This window comes from Phascolarctos cinereus, unplaced genomic scaffold (assembly GCF_003287225.1).
Source record: "Phascolarctos cinereus isolate Bilbo 61053 unplaced genomic scaffold, phaCin_HiC Scaffold_5;HRSCAF=322, whole genome shotgun sequence".
Lineage (NCBI taxonomy): Eukaryota > Metazoa > Chordata > Mammalia > Diprotodontia > Phascolarctidae > Phascolarctos > Phascolarctos cinereus.
In genome coordinates this window covers 417220251-417229607 of record NW_027555958.1, presented here as the reverse complement: position 1 = coordinate 417229607, position 9357 = coordinate 417220251, and the positions used below count along the sequence as shown (strand labels likewise).

Genomic DNA, 9357 nt, shown 5'->3' with positions numbered 1-9357 from the left:
ATTTATGTGGGTTTACCTTATATCCTGCAACTTTTCTAAAGTTGTTAATTATTTCAACTAATTGTTTAAGGATTCTCCAAGTATACCATCATGTCATCTGCAAAGAGTGACAGTTTTGTTTCCTCATTGCCTATCCTAATTCCTTCAATTTCTTCTTCTCTTATTGCTATAGGTAGAATTTCTTGTACAATATTAAATAATAGTGGTGATAATAGGAATCCTAGCTTCATCTCTGATCTCATTGGGAAGACTTCCAGCTTATCCCCATTACAAATAATGCTTGCTTATGGTTTTAGATCGATACTACTTATCATTTTAAGGAAAGCTCCATTCCTATGCTTTCTAGTGTTTATAATAAGAATGTGTTGCATTTTGTCAAAAGCTTTTTCTACATTTATTGATTATGTTCATGATTTTTATTAGTTTTGTTATTGATAAGGTCAATTATATTGATAGTTTTTCTAATACTGAACCAGCCCTGCATTCCTGGTATACACCCCACCTGGTCATAGTGTATGGTCTTTGTGATATATTGCTGTAATCTCCTTTCCAGTATTTTTATTTTAAAATTTTGCACCAATTAGAGAAATTGGTCTGTCCATAATTTTCTCTTTGTTTTTGTCCTTCCTGGTTTAGGTATCAGCACAATACTTATGTTGTAAAAGTAATTTTGTAGAACTTCTTTGTTTATTTTTCCAAATAGTTTGCATAATATTGGGATTAACTGTTCTTTGAATGTTTGGTAGAATTATTTGTGAATCCACCTGGTCCTAAGGATTTTTTCTTAGGGAGCTCATTTATGGTTTGTTCAATTTCTTTTTTCTAAGATAGGGTTACTTACTTGTTCTATTTCCTCTTTTTTTAATGCAGGCAATTTATATTTTTGTAAATATTCATCCATTTCACTTAAGCTGTTAGATTTATTGGTTACTATTGGGCAAAGTAGCTCCTAAACATTGCTTTAATTTCCTCTTCATTGGTGAAGAATTCATCCTTTTAATTTAAAAAAAAAATTTTGGACTAGGCAATGGGGTTAAGTGATTGCCCAGAGTCACATAGCTAGTGAATGTTATGTGCCTGAGGCCAGATTTGAACTCAGGTTCTCCTGGGCCAGTACTCTATCCACTGCACCACCTAGCTGCCCTTTTAATTTTTGATAGTGGTAATTTGGTTTTCGTCTTTCTTTTCTTTAATCAAATTAACCAATGGTTTATCCATTTTATTGGGGGGGGGGTTCATAAAACCAGATCCTAGTTTTATTTACTAGTTCAATGATTTTCTTACTTTCAATTTTATTTATTTATGATTTTCAAGATTTCCAAGTTGGTGTTTAATTGGGGATTTTTAAGTTGTTCCTTTTCTAGGTTTTTTTTTAGTTACATGCCCAATTCATTGATCTGCTCTTTCTCTATTTTATTGATGGAAGCATTTAGAGATTTTAAAAAATTTCCCCTAAATACTGCTTTGGCTGCATCCCATAAATCTTGGTATGTTGTCTCATTGTTGCCATTCTCTTTAATGAAATTATTGATTGTTTCCATGATTAGTTCTTTGACCCACTCATTCTTTAGGATTAGATTATTTAGTTTCCAATTAATTTTAATCTATGTTTCCACAACCCTTTATTGAATGTAATTTTAATGCATTACAATCAGAAAATGATGCATTAATATTTCTGTTTTTCTTCATTTGGTTGTGAGATTTTTCTGTCGTAATATATGGTCATTGTGTGTGTGTGTGTGTGTGTGTGTGTGTGTGTGTGTGTGTGTGTAGTTGCTATGTACCTCTAAGAAAAAAACTTTATTCCTTTCTATTTTCATTCAATTTTCTCCAGAGGTCTATAATGTCTAACTTTTCTAAAATTCCATTTACCTCCTTACCTTTTTTCTTATTTATGTTTTGGTTAGATTTATCTAGTTCTGACAGGGGAAAGTTGAGGTCCCCCAAAAGTATAGTTTTACTGAAATATTTCCTCCTATAACTCATTTAACTTTTCCTTAAAGAATTTGGATGCTACATCATTTGGTGCATAGATGTTTATTATTGATATTGCTTCATTGTCTATGGTACCTTTTAGCAAAATGCAGTTTCCATGCTTATTTCTTTTAATTAGATATATTTTTGCTTTTGCTTTGTCTGAGATCATGATTGTTGTTTTTTTTAACTTCAGCTAAAGCATAATAGATTCTGCTCCAGCCCCTTACCTTTACTCTGTGTGTGTGTGTGTCTCTGCTTCAAATGTGTTTCTTGGGAACAACATATTGTTGGATTCTGGTTTTTAATCCACTCTGCTATGCACTTTCATTTTATGGGTAAGTTCATCCCATTCACATTCAATTATAATTAGTAACTGTGTATTTTCCACCATCTTCTTTCTCTCTCTCTCTCTCTCTCTCTCTCTCTCTCTCTCTCTCTCTCTCTCTCTCTTCTCTCCTCTCTCCTCTCTATCTGTCTCTTTCTATCTCCCCCCCATCTCTCTCTCTCTCTCTTTCTCTCTCTCTCTTTCTCTTTCTCTCTCCTTCTCTCCCTTCACCTTGCCCCTCCTCATAGGTCTGTTTTGCTTCTGACCACGAGTTCCCCAATCTTCCCTCCTTTCTCTTATCTCTCTCCCCTTCTATTTCCCTGTAGGGTAATATAGATTTCTATATTTAACTGAGTGTGTATGGTACTCCCTCTTTGAGCCAATGCCAATAACGGTAAAATTCAAGCATTGCCCACCACTCCCTCCCCATTTTTCTCTTCACTGTAAAAGCTTTTCACTTCATATCTCTTTCATGTAAGATGGTTTACCCCATTCTATCTCTCCCTTCCCCCTTATTTCAGTGCATTCCTTTTTCCCACTCCGTTTTATTTTTTTGAAACCATCCCATCATATTCAACTTACACTTATGCCCTCTCTCTATGTATCCTCCTTCTAACTTCCCTAATAATAGAAAGTTCTTAGGAGTTAAAAGTATAATCTTCCCATTTAGAAATGTAAGCAGTTTAAACCTATTGAATCTCTTAAGATTTCTCTTCGTATTTACTTTTTTATGCTTCTCTTGAGTCTTCTATTTTAAAATCAAATTCTCTATTCAGCTCTGGTGTTTTTGTTAGGAAAGTCTGACTGTTCTCTATTTCATTGAATATCCATTTCTCTCCCCTGCTCCTGATTGATTATATTCAGTTTTGTTAGGTAGATTTTTCTTGGTTGTAAGCCTAGCTCCTTTTTCTTCCAGAATATCATATTCCAAGATCTCCTTTAATGTAGAAGCTGCTAAATCATGTGTGATCCTGACTGTGACTTCACAATATTTGAATTGTTTCTTTCTGGGTGCTTACAATATTTTCTCTTTGCCTTTGGAATCTAGAGTTTGACTATAATATTCGTGGGAATTTTCATTTTAGGATCTCTTTCAGGAGGTAATTAGTGGATTCTTTCAATTTCTATTTTACCCTCTGGTTCTAGGATATCACAGCAGTTTTCCTTGAAAATTTCTTGAAATATGATGTCTAGGCCTTTTTTTGATCATGACTTTTAGATAGTCCAATAAATCTCAAATTCTCTCTCTTCAATCTATTTTCCAGATCAGTTGTTTTCAATAAGATAGTTCACATTTTCTTCTATTTTTTTCAATCTTTTGATTTTATTTTATTGTTTCTTGATGTCTTATGAGTCATTAGCTTCTACTTGCCCCATTCTAATTTTTAAAGAATTATTTTCTTCAGTGAGCTTTTGTAACTTTTTTCCATTTGGTCAGTTCTGCTTTCTAAGGAGTTATTCTCTTCAAAGGATTTTTATGCCTCTTATACCATTTGATCAATTCTGTTTTTAAAGGTGTTATTTTCTTCAGTAATTTTGTGTCTCCTTTACCAAGGTGTTGACTCTCTTTTCATAATTTTCTTGTATCAGGCTCATTTCTTTTCCCAGCTTTTCCTCTACCTCTCTTACTTGATTTTTAAAATCCTTTTTGAGCTCTTCCAGGAAATCTTTTTGGGTCTGTGACTGAGTCAGATTTTGCTTTGAAGCTTTGTCTATAATTGCTTTGACTGCATTGTCTTCTGCATTTGTGTCTTCATCTTCCCTGTGACCATAAGAGCTATTCTATGGTGGAGGTTTTTGTTGTTTTGTTTTTGTTGCTGTTTATTATTGTTTTGTTTTCATTGTTGTTTGGTCATTTTTCCAGCATATTTAGTGACTTTTAACTTTATGTTTAAATTGGGATCTCCTCCTGGCACAGAGAGTACGTTGTTCCAAGCTTCAGGCTTTCCATGCTATTGTTTCCAGGGCTAGCTCTGGGGATCTATAAGCTTCTGATTTTTCCAAGATGTTATGATATAAAAAGAGGGGTGGTCACTGCTCTCCTGGCCTGTGCCTTGTCTGTTAGGAGCTACAGACATTCTTTTCTATCCTGAAACTGTGACCATGGTCCTTGCTCCCCTGTGGCTACAAGTGTTTTTATTCCTCATGACCCTAGAATTGTGACTCCGACTCCTGCTCTCCTGAGGTTGTAAGCATCAGTGCTCCTTTCTGCCTTACATTTGAGACTCCCACCCCACCCCTCCACTCCCCATGAGTAATTACAAGCACTCTTCTCCACCGTGGAACTGTGACCCCCTGCAGCTGCAAATGCTAGTGTGCTAGTGATCCTCCTTGCCCTGGACCTGAGACCCAGAAATGCATATGGACAATGCAACAGAATCCTGTACCCAGTACCAGCAAAAGATCCCCTGTAATCTCCTTCTGACCAATTGTCTGACCCCATTACCATCTGTGGACTGAGAGCTCCAGAAGTGGCCTCCAATGCAACTGCCCACAGGGCGTGCTAATGGTTTGCCAGGTGCAGCCTACACTGCATTGCACTCCAGGCCTATCACCTCACAAGACAGATCTTTCCTGCTGACCTCCTAAGTTGTCTTGGGCTGGAAAATTACTCACCTCGACCTCTGCCACTCCAGAATTCTATTTGAGGCACGTTAGGAAGGAAGTTAGGAGTGCTCAGGTAAATCTCTGCCTTTAATCCACCATCTTGACTCTGCCCTCTTGTATAGTTCTAAAGTTTACAAAATGCATTAACTCATTTGATCCTCACCAAAATACGTGCACTAGTTATTACAGGTACTATTATCCTGATTTTACAGATGAAGAAGCTGAGGCCCATAGAATTTAATTGACTTGCTCATGGTCACACTGTTAATATAAGAAGAAGAATATAAAACCAGGTTCCTACTGATACGAGATCCAATGCTCTTTACTCTGTCATACTGTATATTGTATATATTATCACAGTATACAGCAATAGGAAATAATTGCATTGACCACCTAATAAAATCCCTACTCAAAAAAAAAATCTCTACTCTTACTACCCAATAAGTGGTCATCCAGTCTCTTCTTGAAGACTACCAAGAAAGGGGGGAACCCCACCCCCACCCTCACTTCTCCAGACAGTCCATCTCACTTTTAGACAGCTTCATCAGGAAATTTTTCCTGACATCTAGTTTAAACTTATTTCTTTGTAATTTCCACCCATGGCTCCTAGTTCTGGCCTCTAAGGCCAAATAGAACAAATGGAATCCCCTTCCAAATGAAAGCCCTTCAACTTGAACCCAACTGTCATGTCCCACCCTACCCCATCCCCCAAAGTCTTTTCCAGATTAAATGTGTTCGGTTCCTTCAGCCAATCCTCATGCATTCAACCCCTTTCATCATCCTGGTTGCCATTCTTTTAACACTGCCTAGTTTATCAATGTCCTTTTCTTTTCTTCTTTTTTTCAGAAAGACAACATTTATTGAGCACCTTTAGTGTGAAAGGCACAGTGCTCAGTACCAGGCCAAGATACAAAGATCAACACAGATAGACATTCTGCCTTCAAAAAGACTTAAAGTTCAATATGGGTTTATGTAATTAAAAAAACAAACAAACATGTAAAATAAAGGAACAATGACCTGTTCCAAGTCCTGACCAGCTGTCATTTCCACCTACCCCTAAATATAATTAATATCAGTTTTTAATTAACACTATCCCTTTAATGATTAGATATTTCAATCACTATTATTTAGTTCTCCATAGAGGATTAACTCAACCCAAATAGATACGGGAAGTCACTTCATTAATACTTTGAAAACTTTTAAAAAAGGGCAAAAATGAGTTTTCAATTGATAGGCCATCCCTTTAATGACCAGGCAATTTAATCATTATCAATCAGTTCTCCATAAAGAACCTTAACAATCCAAATAGATATAGGAAACCACTTCATTAATATTATGAAAACAGGGTAAACCCTGAAGGTGATGAATTAATTACTTTTGATTTGCTGAAAGCCTATAAAATACGGGCTAGCTATCCTTATCTTTATTACTTTGTATCCCTAATTTCCCTACTCCCAATTTGCCTGAGAATCCAGGCTGTTAGTAACTATTTTAGCCATAGTACTAATAACCAAGCCCTCCCAGAAATATCCAGCTGGACTTTCTCTCCATGACATACCAATCTCATTAAGTAGATGATTAAAGTTAGAACACTCAGCCACATCCTCAAGAACTTTTCCCACATGGGAAAAGCTTCACATAGCAAGAGAGGTGGTTTTACTCAAGTCTCCCCAAGGAACAGAGTGGAGTGTCTTTTTTCCTGTTAAGATGAAAACAATGAAACTCAGAACTGGATTACTTGGCTTTTTCTCTTCTCATCTCCTCCCATTTCAAAATTCGTGCACCTCTTAATGGAAAGCATCCTCTCAGAACTGCAGTTGGGTTCCACACATTCAAGCCTCAGTATAATCTTTTTTGTGGTCTTTGCCTTTTCCCAGAAAATTATTTTGCCACTCTGCTACTGATCAGATTGACTTTCCCCTTGCCTGTACAGGGATTCCTTGCCTTTCTTGTTCTGTGTCGCTTTGTGAGGCTGGTGCTTGCCACACTTTTTGCAGAAAGTTCTGTGGATTTCAGAGGCATTCGCCAAAGGGCAGCACTGTGCTTCCAACTGGGCTTTTCTGACGTCCAGGCTGCTGGGATCCCTTGGCTGAGCGCTCATAGGTGAACAGACAAAGAGCAGAAGACTACTGCTTAGCAGGACAGCGGAAGACTGATCAATGTCCTTTAATTGTGCTGATAAGAACTGAATATAACACTCTAGAAATCTGAGAAGAGTAGAAAACAGTGAGACTGTCATTCTCCCTTTCCCCTTTCCCCCATTCCTAAAATCTTATCTTAATGAACCCTAAGCTGGCATTAGATTTTAGTATTAGTTTTTTGGGTTTCATTACTGACCTTACTGACTCCTCTTGATCTTAAAGCCCATTGCACACTGCAGATCTTTTTCATAGTCACTTCTGTCTAAGCATATCTCTCCTCCAATTTTATAATTATCAACTTGATTTTTTTATACCCAAGTCAACATTTACCTGTATTGAATTTCATCTTTTTTTCAATCCAGCTCAATGCTATACCCTAACCCCATCTTTCTGGATTCTGATTTGTTAACCCATGTGTTAAATATCCATCCCAGCTTTGTGTCATATGCAAAATTGATGAATATAGGGTCTGTGTCCTTATCCAAGTCATCAATAAAAAAGTTAAAAATTCCAGGGCCTAGCAGCTAAGTTAGGGCACCAGGCCTGGCATCAGAAAGACTTAAGTTCAACCCATCCTCAGATACATACTAGCTGTGTGACCTGGGCAAATTCACCTCAGTTTCCCCATCTGTAAAATGAGCTGGAGAAGGAAATAGCTAATGACTCTAGTATCTTTGCCAAGAAAACCCTAAATGGGGTCACAAAGAGTCAGGCATCACTAAAATGACTGAACAATAACAAAGTGAAAGATCTGTGGGGCACTTACTCCACTGAGGTTCTTCTACCATGTTGACATTGAACCATTAATAATGATGCTTTGAGTCCAGCCACTCAACTAATCCAGCTAATTATTTTGTCATATTATTACTTAGATGACTCAGTGGATAGAGCTCTGGACTAGGAGTGAGGAAGACCTAAGTTCAAATCATGTCTGAGACACTTACTAGCTAAGCAAGTCATTCAACTTTTACCTACCTCAGTTTCTTCAACTGTAAAATGGGGATAACAATAACTCCTAATTCAGATGGCTGTTGTGAGGATCAAATGAGCTAACATTTGTATAGTGCTTTGCAAACCAAAAGGCACTATGTAAGTACTAGCAATTATTATTAATCCTCTTTAAGCCTCAGTTTCCTCAGATGCCCTTATCTAGTGGATCCATGGCCTCAGAGTCAGGATACCTATGTTCAAATCCCACCTGTGATACACACACACACACGCATACACTGGCTGTGTGACCAACCCTGAGCCAGTGCCTAAATATCTTAGTGCCTCAAACAACTCTCTAAGACTCAAAGTTGGAGAGCAGTGTTCGTCTGCATCAGAGAAGGCAATTACCTCACGTGAAACTCCCTACGTGGAGGAAATCACAGATGCCCCCATAGACATATTTATGTATATATGTATAAATCTATCTATTTATATATATATATATGTGTGTGTGTGTGTGTGTGTACATATGTATAAATCTATCTAGTTTTAGATAGATAGATTTATACATATGTACATACACACACACACACATACACACACACACATATATATATGTATATATATATATGTATACACACACACACATACATCTACCAAGTCCATATGTTGTAAGCGTATGAGGTGATCAATGTGAAAGCACTTGGCAAACTGGAAAACACATAAAATGTACAGAGTTATCATCACTCCATAAGCATTTACATGCATACTATGACTGGCATGAAATAAGGAAGAGCAAAATGAGCAGAACCAATTTGTGTACAGTACCACAAGAACAATTTGTGTTGTAAGAACTTGTGTTACGTAAGAACAACTCTGAGCAAATAAATCATTTTGACTATTATAAATACTCTAATTACAAAGGACATATGAAGGAAGATGCTACCTGCATCCTGAGAAAGAACTGATAAGTAGTAGCATGTATAGAATGATTTCACATCTATGTCTATATGCATACATATACATACATACATACATATTTATGTCTAATGGGTAGCCATGTCTGGGGGGAGGGGAGGAAGAAAAAAAAAAGAAATGCACATGATAACTTTATTATATATTTAAAAGGAATAGCAAGTTGTACATAATAGACTTGCAGTTTCATGGGCAATCATCTCTTTTATTATAATATGTTGTGGAAATGCTTATTGTACCCTATAAATTAAAATTTAAATACATAAAATTTTTTTAAATGCCTACTATGCACCTCACATGAGGATTTTACACCATAGCAGGTCTCAGTGCCCTCTCATCTTGGGTCACCAGTGCCTTGCTTGGTTCTAGGAGGCAGAGCCTGGTCAGCAAGATGCTGGAGGA

General features: G+C 36.9%; 1 pseudogene; it reads right to left on the bottom strand.

The window, feature by feature from the left end:
- Positions 1-6632: 6632 nt before the first annotated feature.
- On the bottom strand, positions 6633-7010 carry LOC110196984 (large ribosomal subunit protein eL42-like; annotated as a pseudogene).
- Between the last annotated feature and the right edge of the window lie 2347 nt (positions 7011-9357).